Source organism: Ammodytes marinus (assembly GCF_949987685.1).
Source record: "Ammodytes marinus genome assembly, chromosome: 1".
In the NCBI taxonomy this organism is placed as follows: domain Eukaryota; kingdom Metazoa; phylum Chordata; class Actinopteri; order Uranoscopiformes; family Ammodytidae; genus Ammodytes; species Ammodytes marinus.
In genome coordinates this window covers 4,750,820-4,764,488 of record NC_137230.1, presented here as the reverse complement: position 1 = coordinate 4,764,488, position 13,669 = coordinate 4,750,820, and the positions used below count along the sequence as shown (strand labels likewise).

General features: G+C 42.2%; 1 protein-coding gene across 1 annotated transcript in view; it reads right to left on the bottom strand.

The window, feature by feature from the left end:
* cemip (cell migration inducing hyaluronidase 1) overlaps positions 1–10,716 on the bottom strand; it is a 164,650-nt gene extending 153,934 nt beyond the window's left edge. Inside the window, exon 1 of the mRNA XM_080030895.1 lies at positions 10,592–10,716. The gene's annotated coding sequence lies outside the window, so the exon portion shown is untranslated. The remainder of the gene's footprint in view (positions 1–10,591) is intronic.
* Positions 10,717–13,669: the final 2,953 nt, after the last annotated feature.

The window sequence follows — 13,669 nt, the reverse complement described above, 5'->3', positions numbered from 1 at the left end:
CATGTAAATGTATAGGTTTATACCATGTTAACTACATTATTGATATAATAAAGAAAGGACCAACCTTTACATATTATTCCTACAATTGTAATAAGGTCCTATAACATGGTTTAGACAGTTATTTGACTTCTGAAAGCATGCCATGGGTTTTTATTATCAAACCAACTGGACTGTATTCCCTCACACACCATGGATCTAAAAGAGTTGCGCAATAAATCAAGGCTCACCATGTCTGAAGGGATGGTATCAAAGGTCAAGGCCATGACTAAGGGACCTCTAGACCTCTGGTGTAATTGGAACCAGACATGACTTCTATGTTTTTAACTTCTCAAAACAATGTGTGTGTTCCAAATCACATACTTTTTCTTTTTACTACACTACATACTAAAGAACAGAAGGGTATTAGTGCAACAGGAGAGGAAAAAAATCAGATAAGGGAAATTTTTTTTTTCATTATGTCGAGAAATGTCAAGAATAAAGACAAGTACTCCAAAATGCTATAGGAATTAGTGGAGCAATTATGTATTTTCAGCATACTATTGACGTGCATGTATTGGGACATCCTAAATCTTTTTCTGGCAAACTAAATAGTAGGGAAGTATGGGTATTGGAACGCAGGGAATGTGTAACTAAGGTGGAGGACAGACTTGCTATGAAGACAGAGACACACAGACTCTGAAATGCAGCCCCTAAGATTTCACTGATTCTATTATTGGTGCAAGTTCTCAATCTAACCTCTTATCATGTGAATGTCAAACAATAATGTACTGTATATTCGTTCGAATGATATAGAACTAATCACAATCAAAAATACCAGGTCACCTTTGTTTAACCCAGAATGCCTTGAAAAAAAATGCTTATAGCTTTACTGTGCTATTTACCCTATTGACGTGCAGTGTCTCATCTTAAATAGGTTGGACAAGATGTGTGTTGTCCTTTCTTAAAGTCATTTCACAGCATCACACTTCTCTGTAAGTTGACCAAACATCTCCTGTCGAATATGGTTCGTCCATTTGGATTCAGCTGTTTGATTAAGAATGTCAAGCTATGAGTCTATTCTTGTGCAGACTCGCCATGCTTACTGGTCCCTAGCATGCTTACAGTAGGTTTTGACACATACATTGTATACGCACACAGGATAGAGATAATGGGAGCATGAACACGTATCGTTAGCCTCATAGCATAATTGCTTAAATCATCATTTCTCCACTCTACTCTATTCAACATCTACGTACTCTACTCTATATCTACTTCACCCTACTCAAACCCTCCAAATATGACCTAGGCAATTATGCTATTAGGCTAACGAAAAGTAGATGTAGAGTAGAGCAGATGTAGAATAGAGTAGATGTAGAGTAGAGTAGAGTAAATATGATTTAGGCAATTATGCAATGAGGCTAACGATATGCAAATTTGGCAGTACAAGTTCAAGGAGGATGTAAACCCCTCTTGTAAATGCTCCGAAAACAGTGTTAGAAAGTCACAACTTTGCGTTTGCACACACTACACACACTTTTTTAGTGCTCTTTTAGTCATACTTGACCACTCAAAGCGCTTTACACTGCTGTTGCATTCACACACACACATTCACGCACTGATGGCAGAAGTCATCGTTTGCCTCTCATTAACCCATTATCTCTCTCACACACACACACACACACACACACACACACACACACACACACACACACACACACACACACACACACACACACACACACACACACACACACACACACACACACACACACACACACACACACACACACACACACACACACACACACACACACACACACACAGTAGCCCATGTAACAAACATTATGTCACACCAACCCTTACTCTAACCCTTATGGCTTCAACAAACAAATAAGTCTAAAAGTATGTCTTGGGATGTAAGTGAGTGTGTGAGTGAGTGGTTACAATCCTCACTCCAGGAACTTCAATACATCTTCTGGTCCCCTCTTGGTTAACAAAAACGAAATAAATTCCCTGCAGGGTTCTAGAACTGATTTGAACCAAGACCAACAGTGTACCTCCAAATGTCCCGTTGTTGAACACAGTGCGTTTTGTGTTAACCTAGGCACAGTGTCCCTGGCTGTAATATATAGGTACTACCAATGTTCCCTGTCAAAGGCATTGTTGTGATCGCAGACCCCACTCTTATTATTCTCTACCTACAGTACATCACCAAAAGTGCACACACACACACACACACACACACACACACACACACACAGACACAAAGACAAACACACACAAACATACACGCATGCACCTTGAAGTTCTTCCATATGAGAATAACTAGTCTTGCCTGTCCAAGCACACATCTTGGCACATAAAGAGCTATAGGCATAATAAACAAACTTCCAAGTTTTCATGTGTATGTGTGCTCCACCATAACACCAGGGTCCAGATCTGCTGATTCCAGAGGCAAGCTGCACCTTTATCTCAGTCAACAGCTCAATGCCTGCCTTGATTCTGCTTTAAAAAAGTGCTAATCACTGCTGAGACATTCTTGGCCTGTTGCATAAAAGCCCCTGCAGCAGCTACACACACACACACACACAAACACACACACACACACACACACACACACACACACACACACACACACACACACACACACACACACACACACACACACACACACACACACACACACACACACACTTCACGCTACAAAAACACTTCCAGCAGGGCTTTCTGTCGGAGTGTGTTGTGTGTGAATGAGGAGACCTCATGTTGAGGACATCCAGCTGTAAACAAGCTCAGTGTGTCTAGAAAAGCTGAACCCAGATCAGTTTGAGAGCTCAATAGCCCAGTGCTTTCAATGACAAGGAGGGGGGAGCCATGACCTCCAGACAGAGATGTTTGTCAAGAAATATTTTGGAATAGTGTTCTTATTTCCTTCCTCTCCTGTTGTGTTTGTTTCGTGGTAACTACTGTTGTGTTCCCGGTCAAAATTGGCCGCCCCAAGATAGATGATTACAAATACATGATAATACATGCTAGCACCATCAATTGCCATGTTCAAAGTCACTTAAACCCCCTTTCTTCTCCATCCTGTTGCTGGGTTTTAACTTCAAAAAGTTGTCCTGTCCAGGTCTACATGCCTAAATGCATTGAGTAGTTGCCATGTGATTGGCTGATTAGTTATATGTTTTAACAATAAATTAAACCAGTTCTTGTGATCATTAAAGGTTTTAAACCTCCGTTTGCTGTTTTTGGCCTGTAGGCCTCAATGATCTGAGCGCATACTATTGTTTTTGAGTGTAAAAAAATGTATGGATTATTTGGATTATAATAAATACTCAGATGAAACGTGTTGTGATACTCATCACAGAGCACATTGTATCAAAGTTTAACAAGGAAATTTGTTTTTTAAACCACTTGACATTTTTAAATAGTGGCTCCAAATGACATCAGTGTGTACCTGGTCAAAAGCTACCAGTTTGATTTCATTAGTAAATAATGGACTTCTGCCCGAAAACTACAAATGAAAACTTGCGAACCCTATTACAAAATGAATGTCTAAACAAATAAAGAACAATTCTGCATCTCGCCAGTGTCACAATCAAATACAGGATGCAGTTGTGACCATTGCCAACATTTGTGGTTCAACGGAGGGCTGTGCCACGAAGCAAGATTAACAGGTTAGTGAACAATCTGAACGAACAATGAGCTATTTTTTATTTGTAGGCTATGATGTTTACTTGGTTATGAAATGTCAATGTGGTCGGCTATAAATCCTTCAGATTCCATGTAAAGGTACCGTGGATCACACCCAAATACCACCGGGGTGTACATTTGGCCAAAGGAGGCCTACAAATGACAGTGCTGGTGAATCTTAAACTAAAACTCATGTAGGCTTGATATGTGGCTCTGCGAAGTTTGTTGTTCTTATGTGCCAATGTCGTTAACTCAGATTGACAAAAGATGAAACTATACTAAAGCTAGTGTACCATAACTGAGACCCAGTACTTGATTTTTAAACCCAATGCAAATCGATATTTGATTAATAGTAATTTATTAGTTGATTCAACCCTTCATTACAAGAAGTCTAGCTCTTAACAATACTACACAGAAAATCACATTAAAAAGGTGGGGTAAGCCATTCTAAAAAATGTTTGTTGACAAAATCTCTTTTGTCAAATCAGTGAACATCTCCTCAAAATCAGCTTCCTGTCCGTACCTTGGCTCTGTAAACTGGTATGTAAACAAAGGGAATGTAAGCATGGCCGTTTACAGAGCCTAGGCTGTCTATTAACACCAGATTTGTTTTGCAGATTGTAAGGGGATGTTCACTAATTAGACAAAAAGTAATTTTGTCAACAAATATTCTCCAGAATTGCCTACCCCACCTTTAATTCATCAACTGTACAAGACAAAATTAAATATTGCAGCAACTTGCCAATGTTTCAATCCAGCCTATGTTATGACAACAACACTAACCAAGGCTTGCTTGCCTGAAAACAGCAGTTATATTTACAAGAGGTGAAACAAGTGGCAGCTTGTGGCAAGGAAATAGGTTTTCTTCCTAGTGTTCAACAATATAATCTGCGTGTCAAGCTTTTGCCCATTCGGCAATGTGTCACAGTATATCACTATATTTATATCTGTCACAGGTCTTTTTTCGTAGCCTGTAAAAAAATTAAAAAAGGCAAAAAAGGCAAACTCAACTCCTGCAAATCAAAAAGTGGGTGAAAAAACAAGGATTCCACTGGGTGTGTGTGCTATACACTATACCCATCTTCAAGGCGCTTTGAACTAAATTGGACTCTTGGGGTCTAAAGAAAACACAGGGAAGGACGTGGCTGCGCAGTGGGATTTTTTTAATCCCTTAAGCGGCTACAGTGGCACGTGGACACGCAGGTAGAGATGAGTGTGTTTGTCTGACTGGATCAATCCACAAATGAAAAAATAACATACTTACAAAACAACACATGAAAGCATCTGTCTGTTGGAATCAATTCACCTCCACACAAGCCTCTTCAAAGTTTTCCTATCAATGTTTTATTACACAAGTCAGGATCATGGAACAGAGATGGAAGAGAGACGGGTAGTAGAAGACGGATTGGAACCAACTTCTGTTGCAGTGCAGCAAGTCCAGGCCGGAACAAAACAACTGTTCTAAACAATTTCACAGCCCATTAAGAAGTTGATGGATGCGTTGGAAAAAAAAAACCCTGATGCATTCATTAGATTTTGATCTGGGCAACTTCATCTGCGAAACTTGGAGCTACTATTCTCCAAAGCAGAGCAGAGCAGAGGAGAGAGAGAGAGAGAGAGAGAGAGAGAGAGAGAGAGAGAGAGAGCCTGCAGCTGGCAGTGCCTGGCCAGAGCGGAGAGAGAGAGAGAGAGAAATGTTCCTCTTTCAATTGAAGCTAGAGAGCTGATGGTTTCCTGGAGTAAACTGTGGCCTTTGGCTGCCGGCCCAATCATCTACGGTGGCAGCTCTCTGCCAAGTCTTTTCCCTCTGACTGCGGTGTGTGTGTGTGTGTGTGTGTGTGTGTGTGTGTGTGTGGAAACTCCAGCCCCTCACAGAAAAGTAAAGCCTTTTTCTCTGCCAAGACTGGTCTTCCTCACATAGGAAAAATGATTGCTCTCAACAAACATAATACAAGAAAGGCAAAAGGCTTAGGGTGCGCGTGTGTGTGTGTGTGTGTGTGTGTGTGTGTGTGTGTGTGTGTGTGTGTGTGTGCTTGTTTGCGTGTGTGTGTAATGTAAAATATGTATGAGGTCCTTCAATAGCTTTTCCTTGCAATAGTTAAAGCTGTTACTATATATTTTTTAAGTAATCCAAAAGAACATGCTACTTTCTTAATTTAATAACTAACCAGAATGTGCTCTTTTTGCCGGTTCAAAGAGGAATATCGCACAGCTATGCATGTAGCATGCATACAGCAGTATTTTACTTTGGAAGTTTAAAGCTGCATTATTTGATTGGCGGGCCACTCTAAGCTAATCAAGCTAATAACACAAGCAACATATTTAATTTTTTTTAAAGTTTAGCTGAAAGTGTTGGCAAAACAGTTTCTTTAGTACACATCTTAGCATCAATCTGAAGTTGTGTTTGTGTCCACATGAGAAATGGAAGTCCAAAACTAACCGAACCCTCCTGAATAAATATCAGACTGAGGGCCAAGAGAAAGAGTTTATCTGTTTTGCTGCTGGTAGTTTGTTTATCAGAACATGTTCACTGGAAGTGGCTTCATGCTGCTGATGGAAGCCAGGTGGCTGAGAGCACTGAGACTGAACAAAAGAAGCTGTGGCATGAACTAAAGCTGTGTAGGCTGCTCTACATGTCATATGTATATGCTTTCACACTGCCAATCAAATATTATGTGTCTATTTTGTAATATTATAATATTATCTATTGCTTAATTGCTCAAGGGATCCTATTTACTTAATAATTTTTAATTTATTGCTTGTATTTTGATATGACTTTGCAAATTGTAATGCAAAAAAAGATTTATTTAATTTATCAACTGGCAAAGTTTCATGATGTTAATCTAAACGTTTAAAATGTTTATCCTAATCACCCGCGGTGTCTCGCATTAACCACTGTCCTCCCCAAAGCCTTTTTTCCCTTCTTGCAGTAAAATAACAGTAATTCAGCCTTCTGTTTTTCTCCCCAGACAATATTTCGGGTTCAGCAGCAGGGGACTTTCACACTCTTTTTGGTGCTCCGTATAGCTGTGATACATGTTCAAGATGCATCTGTAACAGCCCAACATTAGGTCTTAATTAGAGGCAGTGCGCTCAGATGAACTCAACCACAGCTTTTGCTCATTTACATCATCAATCATACTAAATAACCCGCCGAATGAGAAACATTCACACACACTAAATGCCTTGGACTCAACAGTAGTTTGTGGTCGTTTTGGAGGAATACTGTTATGTTTGCTCCTTATATATGACAAACCAGGCACAGCAGCATGTTTAGTTCCTAGCACTCTTTATTGCATTAGCGGTCCAACACATGTACACGCTCATAGCTCTTATCCCGTAGGCTATTTTCCTGCATCTAACTGGCGCGATGCCTTATGGGTAACGCAGTCCAATAAACCGTATCAACACAACTTTCGCTTAGCGATCAGAGTCACCATGTTTACTAACTTGATTAAAATGATTGAACACTTAAATCATCGGTCCAGACCAGCACTGTTACTTTTGCTGAACGGCAGCCTTGACCATTTCTCTTCTCCCAAGGAACCCAATTTTCTACCCGGCATTGTCATTTGTAACTTGATATGGAAAATGCATATTCATGTAGGTGTGTTCAATCAGAGTGCAATCAAGATCAGCCAGAGCACATCCTAAAGTAATCTCAGCCAGGTGTGAATTAGATCTGTACAGAGGCAAAAATCCAACCGCGCATGCTTTAAAAAGGTCACCTCACCCCACCTCCGCAAAAAAAGGAAATATAAGAGGAACCCAGCACAGCAGCATCACTTCAGGAGACTTTCCACAATGTACAAGACCAGAGGCACGTGGCTGATGGCTGTCTTTAAAGTGTCAGAAATGATAAGCTGGTTTGCAAGGCCACTTGTCTGAGTCTGCCACGTGAACCTCATCTTGTATAACACCCCTCAAAAGGAAACCACGCATCACTTCAACTGACCTGGCAACCCGGCAGAGTCTAGGAGGGTGTCCTACCAAGAACAAAAACAGCATCACTCATTCCAGCATGTGTCCCCCCCTCCCCCCACCCCCCTTTGCAAACTACCAATGACTTCACACTGGAAGAAGTTGTACTAAAGCAGAGCTTCTATAGGGAGAAGTCTATTTTTTTGGTAAACTAAAGCCACTTCGAAAAAAGTAAACTGAGTAAAATTTAAATTGAATATACATGTGAAAGGAAATGATAACAAACTATAATTAAAAAAGGAACATGCCAGCAAAACCTGCTCATTTAATCTAACAAGTAAACCGCAACAATAAAATGTAAGAAACATTGTTTAATAAATAACTTGTTGAATCACTACCGGTGGCTGTGCCTGACAAATGCATTGCCTTGGCTTGCCTTCACAGCAGTCAGGAACGGGGATCGTCAATGGAAAAGCTATAGTAAAAATAAAACCAATACGGTACAAACAAGTTGGCTTAATAAATATAGACCTATAATTAGGCCTAAAAAAGGGGTGGAGCAATTATATCGCATACCGCACGGTTTAGCCACCCTGACTCACCGCACGGGGTATTCCTTCATCGCGACAGCCCTATGTAGTTAAACCACCAGCAAGCTACTGTAAAATGTAGCTAAACTACTAGTCTAATTACATGGAGTTCACTTTCCCCAACACTGCAAGGGACAAAGCCCCTCTAGTGGCCATAGTTATTATGACGGGAACAAAGGAAGGAGTGAGGGCATGGTGTCACACAGACACACAGAGAGAGAGAGAGAGAGAGAGAGAGAGAGAGAGAGAGGCACAGTTTGCAGAGGGAGGAGGAGGCCAGAGTGGATGGAGTGAGTCGACAAAAACGAAAAAAAAAATTGAGTATGTATTTTTTTAAGCGGTTGCAAGAACACTTTTTGCAGAGTCCTTCCTTGAGTCAGTCTGTGGGCAGCAGCTGAACTCATGAATCCACAGCTGCTCTCTCTCATGTCTGATCTGCTGAGCCCGCTCTAAGTGATGCAAGCCTATAATAGGGGAAGGAATCTCTCAGCCTCCTAGTGTGCCAGTCACACACACACACACATACTCACACACACACACACCCACACACACACACACACACACACACACACACACACACACACACACACACACACACACACACACATGCTCAAACACTCACTCACTCTCACACACACACACACACACACATGCACACACTCACTCACACACACACTCACTCACACGCTCACACACTTGCAACAGCTTACACATTTGCAAGTCAGGTGTAGAAGATGAAAGCCATTGCCACTACGCCTTAACTAGTACGAGCCTTTGCCACACAGCTTCACACCCTTGGAGACAGCTCCCTCTCTTTGCTAGCTATTTCTCAAGAGTTGATTTTTTCACTTTTTCACATTCCCTGTTTCCATCATTATCCTCACACTACCACCTAACATACCTAGCAGACAACCTGTTCTTGCGAGCACTGACTCTCTCAAGCCCTCAAACTGAGAACAATCAGCCAGACACAAATCACTGTCCAAAAGAATGCCATCATCATGAGTGCCACTCTCCTCCTATTCACTGCTATTCTCCTCCAACTCGTCTTCAACACAGTAAAAAGGCACACAGCCACAGACAGCTCGGAGGCATCGCTTCATTTCATCAGCCCCGTGCAAGGCACAGATTCACACACTTCAACCCCCCCCCCCCCCTCCAACATTCTGCACTCATAAACACAGAAATCACTGTCGAGAGGGTATAGGGTTTGGAAGGTGATGCAAGAATCATGATAGACAGGCACTATGCAAGCTACCATCACAATCTCTTATAAGGAATGGGGGAGAGACATCAACAGGGCTTAGGCCTCCTGTGCTGGGCAATATCATCTTGACATTTTACATAGCCTACAGTAGAGCTAAAATCTGCATGAAATTCAAATCAAACTTATAAAATAAAAAAATATATACATTCAATTTAGAAAAACAAGTGTAGATGGGTTGCACGTTGGTTGACACTGGACTTCATAGAATTCTCACCAAATTCCCACACATTTCTGTACAGACATGACAGCTGATGAGCATTATATCCCATTATATCATAGATATTAAGAAATAAATTGTTCCACTAACCTGTTGGAGGGAGATTGGAGATCACCGAACTACCAGAGCAACGGAACCGGCGCTGAACAGTGCGCGCCATTCACAGAGCGGTGGAGAGGGGAAGCCTGCCTGCAGACGGCGGCTTCAATTTGGTGGTGGTGGATAGCAGCCGAGTGAGTTTGCGCCGATGTAAACATGTTCTATTTTCGGAAAAAACATAGTTTTCTCTCTTTCTTCACCTTGGCTTTTACGCCCAAGTTATTTTTAAACGGTCCATCCATCAGCCTATACTTAGGGCTTGACCACAAGCGCTAAGCCCCCTCAGTATAAATCCTGCTGGAGACTGCGCTCCTTAGCTGATTATAACAGTAGCTATACTTTTTTATTTACTGACATCTACACGTCTCAGTTTCAGATCACGCATGCAGGATGCGACCAGGGCAGAATTCACTTTTTTTTTGTGTGACAAAAGACAGCCGGGGGTTCCAGAGACTAGAATGTGTGCTGGAAACGGAGCGGTGCCCTCAGCGCGCACGGTCCACTTACCTTTGCCCCTAAAGTCGAATTATGACAGGCGGCGTGCATTCAGCAGTCAACAGCTCGCACACACACGCTGACAGATTGTTGCTTACAGACCGCGACCCTCTACATTAAGCTCGCACACGCATGTAGCGAGCCATGCTTTCTTCCCCTAGCAGCAAGCAGCGTCCGTTCACACACACAGCATTTGCCGACACAGATGTTTTTTTCCCCCCCACACACCTGTGGCTCTCAGCGGCCAAATAACGCCCCGAAGCATCCACTCTGAATGTACAAACACATGAGATCAACACATGCAACAACACAGAGTCCCAGGAGACCTACCGATAATTCGTGTCTAGTCCCGGAGTGACTGAGTGTGTGAGAGAGACGCGCAGCTCGGAGCAGTGCAGTGATGGAGCGGAGCGCTGTCAATGTGTCAGCCGGTGTCTGAGCTCAGAGACACGGCCATTCCCTGTCCAGAGCGCACGCTGCAGCGCCGCCTCTATTTACTTCCAGCTGGGGGAAAGATACGCCCACTGTGTGTGTGTGTGTGTGTGTGTGTGTGTGTGTGTGTGTGTGTGTGTGTGTGTGTGTGTGTGTGTGTGTGTGTGTGTGTGTGCGTGTGCGCACGCGCGTTTTGGTGGGAACATTACCAGGATTTTAGAAATACCGAGGTCAAATAAAAGAATTGATGAATAACTAATAAAACAAGTAGGCCTGAATAAATAAGTACGCACAGAATCTTACAAATATCCTTATAAATAGAAAATGTATTCCTAAAGTTTAAGGAAAATATGAAGACGAAAATATGTTTATACAATGTTTCTATCGATTATTTGATCAACTGATTATTTCAAAGGGACCCCTTAATTTTTCAACAAGCAGGATTATTCAAAATAGACTTCTATAATTCGCGCAATTTAAATAGATGAGATGAGACTGACTGCAGCCCTTCAAGGCTGGACACCATGATGGCTTTTTCAGAGAGACATTATGAATTATGAGCTAGTGAAGACATGAACATGTGTTTTGATAACATTTTCTACTGAGAAATATACATTATAGCCTATTATTAAAGTTTATGATCTCTCTAGCTTGACAGTTATGAGGGCAGTTTGACGACTTGGTTAACCCTGTTATTATGCACGCTCTCATAGCAGAAGTGACGTGGCAAAAAAAAATATTTTGTACTCATCAAAAAGAGAATCATGAACATATCCTTGATAGATATACAATGCGAGAGTTGTTCTGCCCATCTGTTTAATTTAGATTTTACATGTGGACAGACGTGATCATGAAGTGATCACATCTGTCCACATGTTTCAGGTTTATGCTATCAAGGGCATGAAATTATCATTTTAATTTCCCTTCAGTAGTCAGTCTGGGTCCGAGGTATATTCGCGGGTTTTCTCCTGACAGATTTTTACCTGTCCAATCAGCGAACAGAGGGAGTGGCTCAGAACAATGACGTGCACCAGTTTCAGTTGCAGAAGCCGGCGCATGCGTACCTCACGACCAAACATAATTGCGATTGGTTGGCAGATCCAGAGTGGCACTGGGCAGATCCAATAGTTTTAAACTTCAACAGACACCTGCCTTCAAGTGAGTTTACATTTGTCAATTGAGCGATTCCAGACCTTCTGTACAAATGAAATGAAGTAGGCTACAATGGTCTGGTAGGACCAGGCTAAACCCACAGCACAAAGGAAATAATATACTCACCCCAGTCTCACAGTGAAATGGTCTAGCGTCCACACCGAAAGATGGGGCCGCTGTTGAATTCAAGTCCCTTTTTGCAACCCACCAGTAAACTTAATAGAAAAAGCAAATGGAGTGATAGCAACATTCTGTTTTTGAGGAGTATCAAATCATTTTTGATGGAAAAGGGGATACCTTTTTAGTCAGTGATGCGAAGTGAAGATGTGTTGCCCCCCCCCCCCCCCCCCCCCCCCCCCCAGCCTACAGGAATGCTTCAAGCTTTTGAACAGAGCCTTATACTGTATGTGGGGCTGCAGATAGTGAGAGGTGTCGGGGATATGCTGAACACATAGACATTGTTCTCCATCATTCTCCAGAAGTCAAGGTTATTGACATGGCAGGTACGTATGCCCATCTACGAGGAACAGATGGGGCCTTGGATCATCCTCTGGCAGGCTGCACAGAAATAGTTTCCCCCGCATTCAACCAATAGGTCATATTGATCCACCCAATGTCAGACATTTCCACAGAAGTGTTTGGGGTTGACCCACAAGATAATGATAATGATAATTGTGGGTCAGTACCGCTCAAAACAGGGCCCTCTGATCGCACCATGCTGGTGGAGAGGTAGTGGTTTTGGTGCTTTGTTTCATTGCAGTTCCATACATGATCAGGGACATCCTCCAATCCTAGGGTCTTGAAGATGTGCTGATATTTGCTGAGCCAGCTCATCATCACAACTGTGGGGATGAACCACACTGCTCTAGCTGCAGATAGGGCTTCAGGTTTGAGGATCCCCAGGTGATTTCGGATCTTAAACTCCCCAGAACCAACCATAGACAGCCTTCTCAGCTTTCTGACTGAAGCCTTTTTATTCCCTTCTTTTGGGTCGAACTGGAAGGCCAGCTTCGGTACATCCGCCACCCAGAGAGAAGCACAGTTTCCCAAGGGTCTAGACCACTTCAGCCAGCTCTGCTTCATCTCCAGCAGAAATGAACAGTTTTCTTCCAATTGTGTGGTAATGGTGGCCAGCCTCCTTTTACCATGTGCTGGAGGGTGGACCAGGCCAAAAGCCTTAGCATAGCGACCCCACCAGCATCAACAATCTGTCTGAATTCACTGATAGCTCCCTTCATCCTCTCCTTCCTCCATCGCTTTAGCTTCTTGCCCTGGCTTCCTTCCTTCCACTCTCCCCATGCTCTCTGCTTTGCCGGTGTAGCTTGATCTGTTATACACTGCTTTGATATAAGAAAATGACTATATGCTATGTACAGAATTGAGGTCAATTTAATTATTTTTAGTTAATCAGCTAGTTGGATAGCATATGGGCCCTTGTTCAGATTTAATTTAATAATTTTCTTAATACATTTCTTTGTCTGTGTACTGTGCACGGACCTGAAGTGTGTCGGCTCCAGCTCAGGAGGGACGCCTATTTTTGCCACCTTGACATGTCGTGACAAATGAGCTTGCTTACCTAAGTGAGACATTATGAAATAAAAAGTGGCATGAAATACAACTTTAATTGGAGGGAAATAGCAATGTTGAGGAAAAAGCAGGGTTTTCTAAAAAAGGATTTTGAAAAAAAAAGAAGGTAAAATAGAAAGTTGATTTGTTGTCAATGTTACTATAATAATGACTCTGTAAAGATAAGGTAAAACGTAATGGTTGACTGAAGGTAGGAAATATGAAACAAGCAAGGGATCTCATTTAAAGTCTAATGTG